This window comes from Palaemon carinicauda, chromosome 40 (assembly GCF_036898095.1).
Source record: "Palaemon carinicauda isolate YSFRI2023 chromosome 40, ASM3689809v2, whole genome shotgun sequence".
NCBI lineage: Eukaryota > Metazoa > Arthropoda > Malacostraca > Decapoda > Palaemonidae > Palaemon > Palaemon carinicauda.
In genome coordinates, this window is record NC_090764.1 from 7,762,397 (window position 1) to 7,784,481 (window position 22,085).

Below are 22,085 nucleotides of genomic sequence, written 5' to 3' on the forward strand. Positions count from 1 at the left end.
TATATATATATATAATTGACGGGTCGCATACACTAGTAATTCAATAAAATCACAGTGTGTTTGAAGTTTACCTACTTCTTAAATTCCTCTGTTTCAAAACCCGGAACCTATTCTTTAATATCCCCCCCCCCCTCTTTCCCAGTGAATGTCAATGGTGGGGTTCACATACAGGAGCAATAAAGCTAAGTGCAGGTGATTTGCAATGAGTGGTCTTTCTCCCAATGTTGCAGATCCCATTGCAAGGTTTAAAGTCGCAGGGAATGTCCCTCCATTGTTCTTCTTTCAAAGAGTTTCTTTCTTTTTGTTGTTGAGGAAAGATGTCATAAAGCGTACGTTACTGTCTGCTTCTCGTTTTCGAGATAACTGGGTTTTGTTTTTCATCTTTTCGGGGCATTGTTTATTTGTCGGGTTACGTCAACTACATAGAAGTGTTTGATGTATTTCGTCTAATGTACTCATTAGTGTAGACGTTTAATCAGAATTTTCATATATATATATATATATATATATATATATATATGCATATATATATATTTATATATATATATATATACATTTATATATATATATATATATATATACACAGGTATATTATATATATTTGAATATATATATATATATATATATATATATATGTATATATATATATATATATATATATATATATATATATATATATATATATATATATATATATATATACATATATATATATATATATATTTGTATATATATATATATATATATATACACTCTATATATATATATATGTGTTTGTGTATGATATTTTTTTCACATTTGATAGTATTTTAAAATTTTTTTGTTCATATGAACCATTAATATCGCTTATTATCGAATTCACTCTGCCTCTTGATCAGAGACCCAAGGGGGAACTAACTTCATAATAGTAGCTTCTGGTCGTGCAAGGAATCGAACTTGGATCAAGGAAACTGAGTCTGGTATATTTATTCAAGTCACTGGAATCTCAGTTTCCTTGATCCGAGGTTCGAATCCTTGGCTGATCAGAGGCTTTTATCAAAAAGTTAATTCCCCCTTGGGTCTCTGTTCCTGAGGCAGAATGAATTGGATATCAAGATGTATTTATGGCTTACATGAATGTGTGTATATATACATATGTATAGATTTTATGTACAGTCATGCTGAATGGCAATCACACTGTTATCAGCAATCTCTCATGAATTGCCCAAACTAGAGTATTGTATTTAGAAAAGGGGGTTAGGGTAGGAATGGTTAAGTCTGTTTGTGCATGTGTGTATATCTATCTAAATATTTAGCCATCATTTTTGACGGGTCGCATTCACTAGTAATTCAGTAAAATCACAGTGTGTGGTGAAGTTGACCTACTTCTTAAATTCCTCTGTTTCAAAACCCGGAACTTATTCTTTACAATATCCCCTCCCCACACCCAATGAATGTCAATGGTGGGGTCCACATACAGGAGCAATAAAGCAAAGTGCAGGTGATTTGCAATGAGTGGTCTTTCTCCCAATGTTGCAGATCCCATTGCAAGGTTTAAAGTCGCAGGGAATGTCCCTCCATTGTCCTTGTTTCAAAGAGTTTCTTTCTTTTTGTTGTTGAGGAAGAAATGTCATACACTGTCTGCTTCTCGTTTTCGAGATAACTGGGTTTTGTTTTTCATCTCGTCGTGGCATTGTTTATTTGTCGGGTTATGTCATCGATTTGGATGTGTTTGATGTTCATCGTCTGATGTACTCATCAGTGTAGATGTTTTATTCAGAATTTTCATATATATATATATATATATATATATATATATATATATATATATATATATATATATATATATATATATATGTGTGTGTGTGTGTTTGTTTATGATATTTTTTTCATATTTAATAGTATTTTTTAATTTTTTTTCATATAAACCATTAATATCGCTTATTATCGAATTCACTCTGCCTCTCGATCAGAAACCCAGGGGGGAACTAACTTTATAATAATAGCTTCTGGTCGTCCAAGGAATCGAACTTGGATCAAGGAAACTGAGTCTGGTGGCACGGTGGTAAGTCACTGGAATTTCAGTTTTTATTGATCTGAGGTTCGAATCCTTGGCCGATCAGAAGCTTTTATCAAAAAGTTTTTTCCCTCTTGGGTCTCTGATCCTGAGGCAGAATGAATTGAATATCAAGAGGTATTTATGGCTCACGTGAACTTGTGTATATATATACATATGTATAAATTTGATTTACAATTATATATATATACATATATATATATATATATATATATATATATATATATATATATATATACATACATATGCTTGTTCTTTATCACGTAGGGGAGCTTACACTCAATCTTGACAGCTAATGTAAATATATATTTTTAAACAGATGTAAACAAAACAAAAAAAAAAACAAAGCATATATGATATATCAGACTAGAAGACATTAAAAGGTCACAGTGGTGAAGTGCAAGGGTTAAGGCAAGGGTTTGAGGTTCGAGTGATATCAGGAGGAAGGACTAAAAGCCTGTGATTTATTTCATGTCCATAAAACGTCCGTTGGCTTTTACCGTCAGTGCTAAGGTTGACAAGTATTTACAGGACGTATCGAAATGTGGAGAGAGAGAGAGAGAGAGTGAGAGAGAGAGAGAGAGAGAGAGAGAGAGAGAGAGAGAGAGAGAGAGAGAGAGAGAGAGAGATCGTTCCTTTCTTTATATCCGATTTTCTCCCTCTTATGTTCCAGCGGTGACTGGATGAGGGATATGAAAAAGATCCAGCTCTCGAGTTCCCTCTGACACTTGATGTCTCTCTCTTAGAAGGTTTGAGTCTGATTTTCCTTTTTCGCATTGCCGGACTGAGGGGAAATCTATTTTGAGGGGAAGCCATTTGCCAAGTGTGACATAAGTGGTCTGATGGATTTAAAGAGTTATTTTGGTCCAGGGAACCTCGATGTTCTGGGCATTTTCCAGTTTATTGCGAAGGGGTAACTTCGTCACCCTTCATGAAATTGTACCGATTAGCATAACATTTCATGTTTTGTACGTTCGATTGCCATGTTTTTTATGGCTGGAAGATGAAGTGGAATACTGAATATAGATTGAAAGGTTTATTGACTGTTCTTTTTTAAATGGCCCATTATATTCATTGTATAATAGTTTAAAGATTTAAAAGCTACTCATGAATGACAGAAGCAAGGGTCAATGACAATATCCCAGCTAGGAAGCCAATGGCCTAGAGACTAATCATATATATATATACATAGGATCAGTGCCCAAGCCCCCTCTCCATCAAGCAAGGATCAGGGAGGGCCAGGCAATGGCTGCTGATGACTCAGCATCATTAGCTCAGAAGGTTGGGGAGGTTGTAGACACTACACGAAGCTATGGAGCTTGAGTAGGTTCCCGAACCCCAGTCCAGCAGATCACTAGGCAGTGACGTTTCCAATTGGCTACCATAATCCTATGATTTAAATTGTTATGGTTTTGCTTCCATATCTTTTACTATCCGAAATACTGCGTTATTTTACCTCATTAGTAAGTTAATTGAAATGAACGTTATAGCGTATAACTCTTGCGTAATGTATTGCTAAAATAGTATGATATTGTTATTATTATTATTATTATTATTATTATTATTATTATTATTATTATTATTATTATTATTATTACTTGCTAAGCTACAACCCTAGTTGGAAAAGCAAGTTGCTATAAGCCCAGGGGCTCCAACAGGGAAAATAGCCCAGTGAGGAAAGGAAACAAGGAAAAATAAAAATTTAAGAAGAATAACAACATTAAAATAAATATACATCTCCTACATAAACTATAAAAACTTTAACAAAACAAGAGGAAGAGAAACAAGACAAAACAGCGTGCCTTAGTGTAACTTTAAACAAGAGAACTCTAATCCAAGACAGTGGAAGACCATGGTACAGAGGCTATGGCCTTACCCAAGAATAGAGAACAGTGGTTCTTCTTTTATTGAAGAGTTATGTTCCATACTTTATAACCTTGAAATAAGCTCGCTTCACAAATTGAGAAAAATGCTAAATCATAACCCCCAAGCACATGTAAGTACTAAAGAATTTCTAATTTGAATATATGTACATATGATAAGAGTATTTACTAACGGCGTAAATGCAAAGGCAAGAGACCTTTCTCTTTTCACAAATCTAGACGACTGTCCTCTTATTTAGTTAGTCACTGGACCGGTTCCATGCCAATTAAGACCAAGATAAAATACCCTTTAACGAGGCAAAGGAATCATGTTGGCACATATTGTAAAGTTATTCATACATGAATCCTTTATGTATGAAACTGAATATGTATTCATATTGAGTTTTCAAACGAGAATTTGTATCTTATTATTGAGAAGCAATAAATGAGTGGTTTTTTTTTTTTTTCATCCGGGGCTTTCATATAGCGTTGGAATGCAAAAGTTATTCATACATGAATCTTTTATATATGAAACTGAATATGTATTCACATTGAGTTACTAGACGAGAATCTGTATCTTATCATTAAGAAGCAATAAATGAGTTTTTTTTTTTTTTTTTTTTTTTTTTTTTTTTTTTTTTTTTTTATCCGGGGCTTTCATATAACGTTGGAATGCAAAAGTTATGCATACATGAATCTTTTATGTATGAAACTGAATATGTATTCACATTGAGTCTTTAAACGAGAATTTGTATCTTATTATTGAGAAACAATAGTTTTTTTTATTTTTTTTATTTATTTATTTATTTTTTTTTTATCTGGGGCTTTCATATAACGTTGGAATGCCAGTTTACTTTTTTTTTTTTTTTTTTTTTTTTTTTTTTTTTTAATGAAACTATTGGTATCCATTTTGACTGAATAACGGTACGATGGTTTTTTAGTATTGTGGAGTTCTAGAGAATTTTCCTTTATAGGATTTCATACAGGAATGTCACTTTTTTCCTAAAAGGGCTTAGAGGATTCTCATAGCAGATAGAATATAGAATTGAAATAGAATAAAGAGAATAGAATATATATTGAACTGTAGATATACAAATTGTACATTATGAAATCAAAGAGAATAAAAAATGCAGTTTTCATAAAAATAAAAACACTGTGTGCGTATTGAAACTGACCTAATCATTAAAATCATCGGTTTTAAACCACGGAAATCTCCCCTATTAAATAAAGAGGAAGCGTCTGGATATATGTATATATATACATATATATATATATATATATATATATATATATATAATTATATATACATATATATATGTATATAATTATATATACATATATATATATATATATATATAATTATATATATACTGTGTATATATATATTTATATATATATATAAACAGTGTATATATATATATATATATATATATATATATATATATATGACGGTATTTGCGTCAATATACGTAGATGATAATATATATATATATATATATGTATATATATATGTATATATAAGTATATATGTGTGTGTGTATATATGTATATGTGTATATATATATATATATATATATAAATATATATGTGTGTATATATATATATATATATATATATATATATATATACTTGACGGGTCGCATACACTAGTAATTCAATAAAATCACAGTGTGTGGTGAAGTTGACCTATTTCTTAAATTCCTCTATTTCAAAACCCGCTTCTTATTCTTTACAATCTCCCCCCCCCCTCCCAGTGAATGTCAATGGTGGGGTCCACATACAGGAGCAATATAGCTAAGTGCACGTGATTTGCAATGAGTGGTCTTTCTCCCAATGTTGCAGATCCCATTGCAAGGTTTAAAGTCGCCGGGAATGTCCCTCCATTGTCCTTGTTTCAAAGGGTTTCTTTCTTTTTGTTGTTGAGGAAAGAGATGTCACAAAGTGTACGTTACTGTCTGCTTCTCGTTTTCGAGATAACTGGGTTTTGTTTTTCATCTCGTCGGGGCATTGTTTATTTGTCGGGTTATGTCAACAATTTGGATGTGTTTGAGGTTCATCGTCTGATGTACTCATCAGTGTAGATGTTTTATTCAGAATTTTCAGATATATATATGTGTATATATATATATATATATATATATATATATATATATATATATATGTATATATATATGTATATATATAGATACACTGTATATATATGTGTGTTTATGTGTATGATAATTTTTTTCACATTTAATAGTATTTTTTAATTTTTTTTTCATATAAACCATTAATATCCCTTATTATCGAATTCACTCTGCCTCTCGATCAGAAACTCAGGGGGAACTAACTTTATAATAGTAGCTTCTGGTCATCCTAGGAATCGAACTTGGATCAAGGAAACTGAGTGTGGTGGCACGGTGGTAAGTCACTGGAATTTCAGTTTCCTTGATCCGAGGTTCGAATCCTTGACCGACCAGAAGCTTTCATCAAAAAGTTAATTTCCCCTTGGGTCTCTTATCCCGAGGCAGAATGAATTGGATATTTAAGAGGTATTTATGGCTTACATGAATGTGTGTATATATACATATGTATAGATTTTATGTACAGTCACGCTGAATGGCAACCACACTGTAATCAGCAATCTCTCATGAATTGCCCAAACTAGAATATTGTATTTAGAAAAGGGGGTTAGGGTAGGAATGGTTTAGTCTGTTTGTGCATGTGTGTATATCTGTCTAAATATTTAGCCATCATTTTTGACGGGTTGCATACACTAGTAATTCAATAAAATCACAGTGTGTGGTGAAGTTGACCTACTTCTTAAATTTCTGTTTCAAAACCCGGAACTTATTCTTTAAAATCCCCCCCCCCCCCTCCCAGCGAATGTCAATGGTGGGGTCCACATACAGGAACAATAAAGCTAAGTGCAGGTGATTTGCAATGAGTGGTCTTTCTCCCAATGTTGCAGATCCCATTGCAAGGTTTAAAGTCGCAGGGAATGTCCCTCCATTGTCCTCGTTTCAAAGGGTTTCTTTCTTTTTGTTGTTGAGGAAGAAATGTCATAAAGCGCACGTTACTGTCTGCTTCTCGTTTTCGAGATAACTGGGTTTTGTTTTTCATCTCGTCGGGGCTTTGTTTATTTGTCGGGTTATGTCAACAATTTGGATGTGTTTGATGTTCATCGTCTGATGTACTCATCAGTGTACATGTTTTATTCAGAATTTTAGGATGTATATATATATATATATATATATATATATATATATATGTATATATATATATATATATATATATATATATATATATATATATATATATATATATATATATATATATATATATACATATATATATGTGTGTGTGTGTGTTTGTGTGTGCATGTATGTATTAGTATGTATATGCGTATACATGTATGCGTATAATAATTTTTTTCACATTTTATCGCGTTTTTTCATTTATTCATATCACATTAGTACTAATTTTCATCAGATGGACGACATATGTACTAGAATATCCTTACATTTCTAATATTTCTTTATATCTGTAGATTTGGAAACGAAAAAACTTTTTCTCATCAGAGAAATTTTCAAAGACCGCCAAGAGAAACATGTTCGAAAATATGTGCACATTCTCTAACGCCAAGGACTTCATTTTATACAAATAGCCGCTACATCTTGGAATTAAACTGATACATAACAAAATGACTTTATACTCAATTCAAACGAGACCAAAATATGAATACGTAATAAGCTAAATGACAAAAACCTTTCATCCTTTGAATACTAAGAATAAAGCATAATAAACTTGAACAGATGCCTCAAAAAACAAAAAAAGGCATCACATGACAGGAACTAATCGCCCTAGAACATTACCTCAAAACCACAATGGATACAAATAGCCGATAATCTCTGTTCGGTTCCAAATTCTCCATTGGTTCGTCTCGCTTGATCTCATGTTTTCCTAATTACCAAGTCCTTGATTTGCGGGGAAATTGTTTACGTTTTTCAGGCTTCGTTTGTCGATAGTCGAGTATTCATTGCTAGTTTGACTATCGAAGTGTTAATTGTGTCGTGCGACGGTGTGGCGTTTGTGTTAAATCGTTGTTTGGTGACTGCAACCGTCGAAGTTCAACGTAAGTAATTTAGTCATAGGAATTGTGTATATTAACATAGACAATGAATGATAGATTATGTAGCAAAGGGATCAGTGTAAGAATGGCCTTTTTTCTTCATTTCTCATGAGATGAACTTTCAAATGCTGCCGCCTCCTCCTCTCTCCTCTCCCCCACACCATTCCGCTGTTTCCTCATAACTTCATTCTAGTAAATCAATTCGTGTAACAATCTTTCCTTTGGATTCTCTCTCTCTCTCTCTCTCTCTCTCTCTCTCTCTCTCTCTCTCTCTCTCTCTCTCTCTCTCTCTCTCTCTCTCTCTAAGAAAAAGAAATTAGAATCCAACTGTGAGACTGGGGAATGAAGGTTTAAAAGCTAAGGAATGAAAATATATATAAAAAAAATTCCTGATATGACAATTGGTATTCTCAAGAAAATAAACAATTGTCTCAATTTCAGTCGAGATATCACTCAGAAGTATAATGCTTTTTTTTTTGCAAGTATGCGATATTAAATTTGCAGTAAAGTATTTACAGAATGAACTTATCTTAATTTCTTTCAAGCTATCGGATTGCGAAACTCTTGAAGTTTTAAATCTGAATCCTAATATGGTAAATTACCGCTCTTCAGATCGACAATGAATGGAAATCTTTGGTTACCAGAATGTCTGGTAAAGAACTGTCATAATTACAGATTAAAAGTTATGGTAATGTCAAAATACGGTAGCTAAACCTAAAATAATTTCTCACGTAGGCTATAGTATTTTGTTACTCTATGGATAGGGTAAAATGATAATGTATCTGTCATTTTTTTTTTATCTTATACAAACTAGAGACTACTTCGCAATGTCTTTTAGGATTTATCTGTACTTAACTTTTCCTCAATCTTTTTTTTCATGTAAGCTGATGAGAGTTACAAAACTTAATCTAAAGCTCGACGCGTGCCAGCCTTACTGGGTGGTTCTTAGATGTCTACCTTTTGTTATTCTATATATTCTAAAGGAAGTTCCCCTATTGTTATTAAGTTTGGATGTAAAACAAATAGGAATAAAATACTTGTGTTATAATTAGAATTTATTAAAGATTTGTCAAATTATTTTAAACATTTGAAGTTGTTTAATGAAGTTTCACTTTACTTTATTGCAATGGCATTGTATTTTTAACTTTATTTCAGAAGTATGGAGATGCAGTACAAGACCTGCTGATAATGTGAGTAACCCTATTTTAGTTTAACCTTTGTATTTGTTTTTTCAATAATCTGTTCTTTGGAGGGTGGGCGATGCAGCCCGTGGGGCTTCTTTTGGGGGGCTGAGCCAGCCCATGTTTTTTTTTTTTTTTTTTTTGGGGGGGGGGGGGGGGCTCACGCAACCCGTGGGGTTCTTTTGGGTAGGCCGACGCAGCCCGTGGTTATTTTTTTGTGGGGGGGGGGGGTGTGGACGCAGCCCGTGGGGTTCTTTTGCATAGGCCCGATGCAGCCCGTGGAGTTTCTTTTGGGGGGCTGACGTAGCCTGTGGGTGCTTAGGGGCTAGTGGTCGCTGGTCTTGGGGCTTTTTTGGAGGGCCGACACAGGCCTTGGGGCTTTTTTGGAAAACCGACGCAGGCACTGAGGGTTTTTTTGGGGCCCAACGCAGGCCCTGGGGTTTTTGGGGGCACGGCGCGGGCCCTGTGTTTTTGAGGGTCCGACGCAGACCCTGTGATTTTTGGGGCTGATGCAGGCGTTGGGTGTTTTTGCGGGGGCTGACGCAGGCATTGCGGTTTTTGGGGGGGCCGATGCAGGCATTGGCGTTTATTGGGAGGCCGACGCAGGCGTTGTGTTTTTTAGGGGGGCCGAAGCAAGCGTTGAGGTTTTTTTGGGGGGGCTGACACAGTCGTCTTTTTTTTGGGCAGAGACGCGGGCGTTGCGTATTTTGGGGGGGCCAACGCAGGCATTGCGGTTTTTTTGAGGACTGAAGTAGGCGTTGCGGTTTTTGGGGGGGCCGACGCAGCCGTTGACGTTTATTGGGGGGCAGACGCAGGCGTTGTGTTTTATTGGGGGGCCCACGCAGGCATTGTGTTTTTTGGGGGGCCTACGCAGGCGTTGAGGGTTTTTTGGGGGGTTGACCCAGGCGTTGGGTTTCTTGGGGGTCGACGTAGGCGTTGGAGTTTATTGGGGGCGCGACACAGGCTTTGGGTTTTTTTGGGGCGCTAACGCAGGCTTTGTGGGGGCCGACGTCGGCTTGGGGTTTTTTGGGGGGCTGACGCAGGCTTTGGGGTTTTTTGGGGGCTGACGCAGTCTTTGGGGTTTATTGTTGGGGGGTCGACGTAGGCGTTGGAGTTTATTGGGGGCGCGACGCAGGCTTTGGGTTTTTTTTGGGCGCCAACGCAGGCTTTGTGGGGGCCGACGTCGGCTTGGGGTTTTTTGGGGGGCTGACGCAGGCTTTGGGGTTTTTTGGGGGCTGACGCAGTCTTTGGGGTTTATTGTTGGGCTGACGCAGGCTTTGGGTTTATTGTTGGGCTGACGCAGGCTTTGGGGTTTATTGAGGGACCTGACACAGGCTTTGGAGTATATTGGGAGGCCGACGCAGGCTTTGGGGTTTTTTGGGAGCTGACGCAGGCTTTGGGTTTTTTTGGGGGGCCGAAACAGGCTTTGGGGGTTTTTGGGGGGCTGACGCATTCTTTGGGGTTTTGGGGAGGGCCAACGCAGACTTTGGGTTTTTTTTTGGGTCGACGCAGGCTTTGGGTTTTTTTGGGGGGGTGACTCAGCCTTTGGGTTTTTTCGGGGTTGCAGACGCAGGCTTTGGGTTTTTTAGGGGGAACCGATGCAGGCCGTGGGGTATTTTAGGGGGGACCAATGCAGGCCGTGGGGTATTTTAGGAGGGACTGATGCAGGCCGTGGGGTTTTTTAGGGGGGACTGATGTAGGCCGTGTGGTATTTTAGGGGGGACCGATGCAGGTCGTGGGGTATTTTAGGGGGGACCGACGCAGGCCGTGGGGGTATTCTAGGGTGGGACTGACGCAGGCCGTGGTTTATTTTGGTGGGGACCGACGCAGGCTGAGGAGTATTTTAGGGGGGACCGACGCAGGCTGAGGAGTATTTTAGGGGGGACTGACGCAGGCTGTGGGGTATTTTAGGGGGGACCGATGCAGGCCGTGGGGTATTCTAGGGATGCAAATGCAGGCCGTGGAGTTTTTGGGAGGAACGACGGAGACTGGGGTATTTTAGGGGCTGACGCAAGGCGTGGGATTTTTCTTGGGTCCGACGCAGGCTGTGCTTATTTCTGGGGTGAAACGCAGGCCATGGGTTTTTTCTTGGGGCCAACTACCCGATTAGGAAGATCATTCCATAACTTGGTCACAGCTGGAATAAAACTTCTAAAATACTGTGTAGTATAGAGCCTCATGATGGAGAAGGCCTGACTATTAGAACTGACTGCATGGCTAGTATTACGAACCGGATGGAACTGTCCGGGAAGATCTGAATGTAAAGGATGGTCAGAATTATGAAAAACCTTATGCAACATGCATAACGAACTAATTGAACGACTGTGCCAGAGATTAATATCTAGATCTTGATTCAGATAAATTAGAACATGAAATAGGTGATTCTGTTAGTATTGTTTGAATGGATCAGTTGGATGTCAATTTGGAGGGGTGGGTGGTTATTTTAAAGGGTGTAAGTGTTGTGCTAAGGGTAAAAAAATTATGAAAGAGCACTTTATAGATATGCAATACTACATGGTGATTTTAGTAATATGAAACTCCAGTTTAGGTATTCTTTGAGAATTTTTATAGGGTCGTAACTTAAAATCCACGTAATAAGATTATTGATTTTTAAATTTCAAAACTTAATATCCTAACAGAAAAGATGGCGTGTGGAACATGGTAATAGGAAGTAAATTTTATGCCTAAATCCTTGATCCACAAAGAATTTATAACTAGTACTGACATAAGACTGCTACACTGTAACCAATTGACATTTAAAAGGAATCCTGCAAGCTATCAAGGAGGCTTATTTATTTTCCGGAAGGCGAAATCTATCTGGAATGACTATACACTTCAAACAGCTTATGCTTATGTGATCAGCTATGTATCAAATTCCTTTATACTACACCTGTAATGGTTATAGATTTCCAGACGCTGTAATCCCCCTGGAATAAAGGGTTTGAAGATTTTAATCCTCCAGCATCTATAAATTTCGAGAAAACTAAACTAGCATGAGCTATATGACGGGATAGCAATGGAAAGTTGATTTACTTATTCAGAGGAGTTTACAGTAATAGACAATAAATAAAATCTTGGCTAGTACAGTGGTAACGTGTTTGCCTCGCGTTCGCGTGGCAAGAGATCGATCCCCGCCCAGGGCCGTGAGTTTAAGCTGTTTACTGGGGAGGCTACTGCTGTGGTAGGGCACCACAGTGGGGGGTTGGGCTTGCCCGACTGACGTTCTGGTGAGCATCTATTCTGATGGAACTGGAACTGAAACCAGACACCTTTAACCTTTAGACACCTTTAATTTGAATCCTAAACTTTGAGCTCTCATCTTGAACTTTAAGTGTTTGTATTTATTATATTGGCTTCTTGACCTTATGTTTGAGGTCTGGCAAGAGAAAAAAAATTACTAAGTCTGTCATGCTTTTTATTCTGTAGTTAAGAATATAAAACGGCAGTACTAGTTTTCTTTTATTTCTTTTTTTTATTCGTTTTTTTTTTCAAAAACGCTCACCCAAAAACAAGCTAAGATAAGGTCTTTTTGGGAAGCTGAAATATAGAATATTTCATTTCTTATATATTTTTCAAAAACTCCTACCCAAAAATACAAAGTATCAGGTCTTTTTGGGTAGCTAGAATATAAAATATTGAATTTTTATTATTATTTTTTTTTAAAACTCCTACCCAAAAAACAAAGTATGATACCAGGTCTTTTTGGGTAGCTGAAATATAAAATATTCGATTTTTCTTATTCTTTTTTTTTTTTTTTTTCAAAAACTCCTACCCCAAAAAAACAAGCTGTGATATCTGATCTTTTTTCGGTAGCTGAAATATAAAAAAATACTAGTTTTTTATTTTAGTTATTTTTTTTTTTTATTCTTTTTTGACAGCCCCTGCCCAAAAACAAATATGATACTAGGTGGGGAAAGCATATCCCAAGATGCCATAGACGCCACCTGGGAAAAGCTTTGGCGAGTTGAACTTTAATAATACAAGGGAATATCATCATTTATGCCATCCTGTCTCCTTGAAGCCTTTATCGAGTAGGAAGCGTCCAACTTTAAGCATTTCCCCAGAGCTAAAATCTGGAGGGATTTTGTTTGTTGAGAAGGAGGTAGAAGATGGATAATATTTACCAACTGTATTATGTATTTTCTTAATAAAATATTCATATAGATAAGAATATGAAAAAAAATCTTCGAAAGAAACGAATAAGAGATTTCATATCAAAGGTATATGAATATTTAATGTGAGGTATACGAACTGTCAAAGTAAATACCTGTAGGGAGTTTACTTTGTTTGTATCCATAATGTTCCTTTTAATATTACATGGATGGTTTTGGGATTTTTGTCAGTTTTAAAGACAAGATCAATCGTAATATTTATAATACATATTCATACAGTGTTACACACATACACTATACAGGATATAAATATATAAAATTTTTTTGTTTATGTGTATCACCCTTTCCAAGTGGTGATACCTTAACGTGGGGAAAGTCATTGGGTATCACCATGATCAGCAAAGCTGTACTAGTCAGGCCATCCATACTAGGTTGTTTAACTGTGAATGTTCTAACTAAAGTCTCCCTCCATTACCAATTCTCAGTGGCCGGCGTCGTGATGAAATGGCCAAACTCCAGACACGAATAAAGACATGTCTGAGGCCTTTGTCCTACATTTGATTAGAAACGGCTGCATTTGCTGCTGTTATTTGTATATGTATATATATATATATATATATATATATATATATATATATATATATATATATATATATATATATATATATCTTACGCCTATTGAAGGAAAAGGCCTTTGTTAGATTTAGACAGTCGTCTCTATCTTCAGGTTTTAAATCAATACTTCTTTATTCATCATCTTCACGCTTCATGGTCCTCAGCCATGTAGGCCTTGGTCTTCCAACTCTTCTAGAGCTTTGTATGTATGTATGTATGTATGTATGTATGTACGGTGTATATATATATGTATATATATAAATATATATATATATATATATATATATATATATATATTTCAAATAAGCCATATGTATTAATACATTAAAGTCTGGATTCTCTTAACGACCTCGGGATCAGAGCCCCAGGCGAAATCACTCAATGACTATAGTATCTGACTGGCCGGGTTTCGAACCCTGGTCCAGGATACATGTTTACCATTGCCAATACCACTCTGCCACACACACACAAATATACTCTCCTATATCTATTTGTGTTTGTGTATCTCTAAATATGCGCATATATCTCTTCACATACATTATAATTGTTGTTGAGTATTCCGATAACCTGAAATATAAACCCGATTTAATTACGTTTGTATATCCGAAGTTTCTAATAAAAAAAAAGTCTCGGAATATTTTCCTCATTAGCAGTAATCACTCCGGAGATCTTCAAGTAATCTCACGTCTTGAGGAGTTGCGTTTGCTATTTATTTTGTCGGTCTTTTCTTACTTTCAGGAGAAGGATTTTGCTAGCAAGTTTCAACCGCTAGTAAATCAAGAATAAAAGCGTATATAGCTTTTACCTCTTTAATCTCTACCGTAATGAAGGTTCGCCTCAGCAAGGGATTTTCTAAGTGATTTTTTCCCGTTTCTGTTTTGTGTTTAGATCAATATCAGACTGAACGAACACATCCATTGATATCGGAGTCATTAAAGAGTCTTATTTTTTAAACCAATAAACTCTCTGAAGGAATGATTTATGTTTGCTATAAAGCAACGAGTTAAAAAAGTCTGTAATACCTTTGAAATTGAAAAATAAATTGCTGAGGAAAAAGAAATAATTGAATTCCATTTCAAGGACAGAAACCCAATTTGGTATTGGGGTTTCTCAAAGCACTGCCGAGGTTAGTTTTGGGATTGATTGTGGCCGTTTCCAGATGGCGCAGGGCGGCGCAATGTGGGAAGTTTTGGCGCAAGTAGCAGCAATGGGTTCTGATGATGTCCGTGAGATGTTAGCGTAATATGGAATCGATATTGTTTTCGAAATTATGAAGAGCTTTTTCTTATGATGTTATTTTACTCAGTGTGTGTGTGTGAGAGAGAGAGAGAGAGAGAGAGAGAGGAGAGAGAGAGAGAGAGAGAGAGAGAGAGAGAGGAGAGAGAGAGAGAGAGGGAGAGTGTCTTACATGTAAATTAAGGAAGAATTATACATACATGTAAGAAATAACTGAATCCATCTCATGACGGTTACGAAGGAGAGAGAGAGAGAGAGAGAGAGAGAGAGAGAGAGAGAGAGAGAGAGAGAGAGAGAGAGAGAGAGAGAGAGAGAGAGAGAGAGTTTGTCTTTCATGAAAATTAAGGAATTATATATTATTCATGTAAGAAAACAAGTATAAATCTGAATCCGTCTCCTGACAGTTACGAAGGAGAGAGAGAGAGAGAGAGAGAGAGAGAGAGAGAGAGAGAGAGAGAGAGAGAGAGAGAGAGAGATATGAGAGGGTTCTGCTTATCATATAATTCAAGAGGTTCTCTTTTTTCAAGTGTAAAGCAAACAGAAAAGCATTTTACTGCTCCACATGATCAGGAATATTATTTACTTCCAGTGGAATATACACGAGACGTTTGCAACTAATATCTTTCACGAGAATACTTTCGCAGTTAAATCAGTTTTAATCTGGGGAATAATTATTTCACATGTTTCGATATCTGTTTCTTTGCTTATCTGTAAGTTCTCGCTTTATATGAATTTATATGAGATATTTATTTTAATGTTACTGTTCTTAAAATATTTTTTTACCTTGTTTCCTTTCCTCACTGGGCTATTTTCCCTGTTGGAGGCCCTGGGCTTATATAATTCTTCTTTTCCAACTAGGGTTGTAGCTTAGCAATTAATAATAATAATAATAATACTTGTATACAATTTGTTATTGAATATTTTGAGAATACACTTTCTGAAGGGGTATTATCAATATTATTATCATTACTTGCTAAGTTACGACCCTAGTTTGAAAAGCAGGATGTTATAAGCCCAGGGGCTCCAACATGGAAAATAGCCCAATGAGGAAAGGAAACAAGGAAAATATAAAATATTTTAAGAACAGTAACATTAAAATATTTCCTATATAAACTATATACCTTAACCTGGTGAAAGGGTTGGCGTATCGCCATGATCAGCAAAGTTGTACTAGTCAGGGCACCCATACTAGGTTGGTTTGCTGTGTGCAATTAGATGAAAATCTCCCACAATTCTCAATCTGCACTGGCCAGCTTGGTGTTGAAAACTGGCGAAAGCCCAGACATGAATTTACATGTCTGAGGTCGTTGTCCTGAAGTGGACTAGAAACTGATGCATTTGTTATTGTTGTTATTGTTGTTGTGTATTCGAAATTCCTTATTAAATGAAAATCTTTCTCAAAATATTTTCCTCATTACCAGCAAGGTTTAAAATGCTTCTCCCACAGCTACAAATACTGGCTAGACCACCACTCGCACTTACTGCTTAGCCTCTATAGTTTTACAACGCTTCGAGATAATCATTCTTCAGATCTTCTTGTAATCTGGCTTCTCGAGAAACTACATTTGCTATTTTTAAGTCTTTTATCTCTTTGGCGAACGATTTTACTCCAGTTTCAACCACTGTAAATTATTTACTTCTTTAGTATGTGCCGCAATGAAGGTTTGCCCAAGAAAAGGATTTTTCCTGTTTCTATTCTGTTTGAAAGAGCGCAACCTCCGATTGCGGAGTCATGAAAGATTTTTTATTTCTACGCCAGTAGACTTTCTGAAAACAAGATTTGTGTGTTTGTTTCAATGCCCATAAAAAGTCAGTAATCATTTCAAAATAAAATATTTGAAGAAAACAAAAAAAATACTAATTTTTTCAAGGACTGGTGACCAATTTTGGATTAGACTTTTTAAAGCGCTGCTGAGTTTAGTTTTGGGTATGATTATGGCTGTTTCCTGTTGGCGCAAGACTGCGCAATGTGGGAAGTTTTGGGTGCCAGTAGAATAGGATCTAATGATATACAGTTGGAAGCAGGAATCCCTGGCACACTTCGCTCTGAGGAATGGCACAATGTCACCAAACAAATGCTGTCGTGAGAAATGGTTGAGGTGGTGGATGGGGCTAAATGCAGGCACTCTCCGTGCAGTAAGGGTGTGACAGGGTGACGTTCATCAGAGAGAGAGAGTTATGCCAGGAAATGCTGTGTCCAACTGTATCTGAGAAATTGGTATAAAAACGAATTAGATAATTTTTTAAATTGATGAAGCACTTTCTCCTATGATGATATGTCGCTCATATTTTGACTTTCATTAGTATGTAAAATACCGTAGATAGAATAGAAATAATCAAGATTTTTTACCTCATGTATTTTTCATGTTTTCTTTTGAATAAGAGAAAGCTGAAGAGAAGATTAGAGTGTGATTGATTTCTAGAAACGATATTCTTCAAACTCCCGGTAATTCATAAATGATCGATGTTGTTCAAAATCCTTCGGTTTTCTCAAATTAATTGAATTTGAATTGTGCAGTAATAGTCTCTCATAGGATGGGACGCTATTTTGTATAACAAACCTTTTGTTTTTAGTCCTGATTTTTCCTTCTAGTTCTGTATTTCATTTGTGTATGTGGCTACCGGTTTCATTGTACCGCACGTGTATCACACACGCTCGTATACTGTAGCGGTATTTCTGTTTTTGTAGATTATCATTATCGCTCTTCCCCTCTCACTAATAATCTGTTTACGCCTGTATGTTCCTGCATCATGCATCATTGTGTTTGAATTTTTGTGCCGTTTTTTGACTGGAACGAGTTGTATATATACTCATGCTCCCTCCAAATAAAGTCAGTTACATAAGAAAAAACTGAAATACCGTTACAGTGTTCGAGTGTGTATGATACATGTGCGGTACACCAACAAAAATCTGATTATTCCATGTGGAATTAAATTGAAATAGAATTCTCTGTTATTTAAACGTACGAGGGAGAGATTATATTAAACGAATACTCGTCAATGAATACAGAATATTGGATACAAAAGTAACTAACCTGTTCGTGGCTGTATGTTCCTGCATCATTGTTTGAAATTTTGTGCCGTTTTTAACTGGAACGAGTTGTATACATACTCATGCTCCGTCTAAATAAAGTCAGTTACATGAAAAAAAAAATACCGTTAAAATGTTCGAGTGTGTACGATACATGTGGGGTACACCAAAAAAAATCTGATTACTCCATGTGGGATAAAATGGAAGTAGCATTAGACGTCCGAGGGAGGAATTATGTGAAACGAATACTCGTTAATAAATACAGAATACTGGATACAAAAGTAATTAACGTATAAATGCGTTGAAAGGAGACGGCAACTTGTCTCTATACAAATGCCGTGAATCATTTTCTGAAATACAAGGAATCACAATGGATGGAAAGCCTGTCCACAGTACCCTTGAGACCAAGAACGTTGTTGCATTCAATTATTCTTTAGGTATTTCTGCTACATTTCCAGAGATTCTCTGGAATAGTTTTCCAGTTAACAATTTCATTATTACCCTGTGTTATAATATATTTACACCTGGCTACGGCTTAAATACTATTATTTATCTAATGTGAAATGTGGGTGAAAGAAGAATGAGGTCAGGTAGCTAACCATGGTAGGAAATAGTTTGGAAAGTTAAGTATTGATAACAGTAATGTTGGATTCGTAAAATAGAACACTTGCCATTTGGTTGGTGCATTTTCAAGGGTGATAGTTTTTACCACCGTGAAAATTTCAGCATTTTGTCATAATTCGTATATGAGCTCCAAGTTAGTTGACATTAGTTTCTTTCTAGATTTGGCAGTTAACCTCAATCGCGCTTAACAGAAGTAAGTTTTTGGTTATGGGAAACGTCACCTTTTATAATATATACAGAGACTTGTTTACTATGCATGGAATAATTTTTTTTTTTGGGGGGGGGGGTTGTACAACTGAAAACTCAAAGACATACTCCCTCTTTTCATTATTTATATTAAAACTCATTTATTTCTCTAATATTGACTTTTGTCTAATTATGTCTGATATTGCCACATGAAAGCAAATGTAACAATTATGGACAATATGGGCGTGGATATTTTTTTTTTTTTAAATCTCAGGTTCTCTAACGATAAAAAAAAAAATAAGATATAAAAACTGTATTCTGTCAAATATCAATGTTCGCATCATAGCTCTTCAATTCCCTTTAAAGAGTTTTTTTCCTGAAAGTAAAATATTTTTAAAGAGAAAATTCCATTCTTGATACCATAAAATTTTGTCTAGTCTTTTGAGGGATGCGAGATAAAAAAGATGGTGAAAATATGGGCACATATCATCTTTCCAATTATTCAGGATAATAAAGACTGAAATTTTCGATCCTCTATCCATAAGAATGGAGAAATTAGAAGTCTTTCTCGAAAATATTTTTTCGTACCTGTGTATCCACGCTCTATATGAAAACAGAAATAGGTTTGGTAAACGGATACGCTGATCATCAAATAGATTGCAACTGAGTTTTTGAAATCTCTGAAGAGACAGTCAATCCAAGTTCCGTAACATTGTGAGAAAGTGTTTGTTTTTAGCTTTTTATTATCAGATAATATTATAAATTTATAAATTTCTTAATTTTGTAAATTAATTAAGGAAAATAAATAAGAAAATAGATAGAATAGTGTACCTGAGTGTATCCCCAAACAAGAGAACTCTTAACTCAAGGCAGTGGAAGACCATGGTACAGAGGCTATGTTCCTACCCAAGACTAGAGAACAATGGTTTGATTTTGGCGTGTCCTACTAGATGAGCTGCTTACCAGGCCTAAAAATCTCTTCTACCCTAACCAAGTGGAAAGTAACCACTGAACAATTACAGTACAGTGGTTAACCCCTATAGTCTAGTTTTCACACTGACCTCTCTCTTCTTGCTAAAGACCTCTAACTCAAGGCAGTGGAAGACCATGGTACAGAGGTAGGGCCAAGACTAAAGAAAAATGGTTTGAGTGTTTAGTATCCTAAAAGAGCTACTTACTATAGCTAAAGAGTCTCTTCTACCCTAACCAAGTGGAAAGTAGCCACTGAACAATTACAGTGCAGTGGTTAACCCCTTTCAAAGCTAAAAAAGTCTCTTCTACCCTTACCTAGTAAAAACAAGGTATTATTAAAAGTAGCCACTGAACAATTACAATGCAGTGGTTAACCCCTTCAGTATAGTTTTCACACTGACCCCACTCTTCTAGCTAGAGAACTCTAACACAAGACATTGGAAGACCATGGTACAGAGGCTATGGCCCTACCCAAGACTAGAGAAAATGATTTGATTTTGGCTTTTCCTTCTCCTAGAAGAGCTGTTTATCAAAGTTAAATAGTCTTTTCTACCCTTGCCAAGTGGAAAATAGCCATTGAACAATTACAGTGCTGTGGTTAACCCCTTTAGTCTAGTTTTCACACTGACCCCACTCTTCTAGCAAGAGAACTCTTAACTCAAGGCAGTGGAAGACCATGGAACAGAGGCTATGGCCCTACCCAAGACTAGAGAACAATGGTTTATTTTTTAGTGTCCTTCTTCTAGAGGAGCTGCTTACCAGGCCTAAAGATCCTCGTCTACCCTTTCTACCCTTTACCAAGTGGAAAGTAGCCACTGAACAATTACAGTGCAGTGGTTAACCCCTTTCAAAGCTAAAAAGTCTCTTCTGTCCCTTACTAAGTGGAAAGTAGCCACTGAACAATTACAGTGCAGAGATTAACCCCTATAGTCTAGTTTTCACACTAAATCCACTCTTCTTCTCCGCACTTCTAATAGTTATAATAGTTTATTCACTTTATATATATAAGCTTTTCGTTGCCCCAGAAGTCTCATACTCGATTCCCCAACGTCCATCCGTCTGAAGACAGCAAGTCACCTGGTGTGAAGAAGTTTAATTGGGTTGGGTAAATGGGAAAAGTTTGACTGGATTCTAATCTCTCTCTCTCTCTCTCTCTCTCTCTCTCTCTCTCTCTCTCTCTCTCTCTCTCTCTCTCTCTCACCTCGATTGCATGTTGCATTATCAAGCTGTTTACCCAGGTAAAATTAATTAAAACCTTGTGGAAAAAAACTTTGGCTATACGTCCGACACAGCTGTGAAAGAATGAAGTTATCAAGATAATTGTTCCTTTGCGTTAGTCGAATGAAAAAGAATTTTTCAGTAAATGCTTTTAAACTCTAGTTTGAGAAGCAAAGCTCTCTCTCTCTCTCTCTCTCTCTCTCTCTCTCTCTCTCTCTCTCTCTCCTCTCTCTCTCTCTCTGCTCTCTCTCTCTCTCTCTCTCTCTCTCTCTCTCTCTCTCTCTCTCTCTCTCTCTCAATTGCCCCTTTTTTTGCTCTCTCTCTCTCTCTCTCTCTCTCTCTCTCTCTCTCTCTCTCTCTCTCTCTCTCTCAACTGACGTTAGAGATACGGTTTGGAATAGCTGCGAATCAAATATTTATGGCTACAAGGTGAAGTAATAGAACTATGCATCCAACAGACTACTAAAAGTTTAATCGTCAGTACTCTTCAAATGAATGAAAGCTTATATCCAGTACCAGATAGTGAAATATATAGCATTCTCTCTATGTGATCTTTGTTGGATAGCATGTCTTTGCAGTGGGAGCACAATGTCATAAAAGTGAAATATGTGCTGTAAAAATAAATACTGTTAGATTATGTATGTTAATGGAATTGCGATTCGTACCATTTGAATAAAGGAATTTTAAAAAAAGTGGTTATATGGTTAGTATATACTGTATATATATATATGTATATATATATATATATATATATATATATATATATATATATATATATATATATATATATGTGTGTGTATATATAATGTATATTATATATGTTTATAAATATTTGCATATATATTATATATATGTATATAATTGTATATGTATATATA

The 22,085-nt window shown here is 36.1% G+C and overlaps 1 long non-coding RNA gene across 1 annotated transcript in view; it reads left to right on the forward strand.

Moving 5' to 3' along the window:
- The window catches only part of LOC137631526 (uncharacterized), a 353,676-nt gene that overhangs the window by 49,885 nt on the left and 281,706 nt on the right, over window positions 1-22,085 (forward strand). Inside the window, exon 3 of the long non-coding RNA XR_011041904.1 lies at window positions 9,188-9,222. This is a non-coding gene — a long non-coding RNA (uncharacterized lncRNA). The remainder of the gene's footprint in view (window positions 1-9,187; window positions 9,223-22,085) is intronic.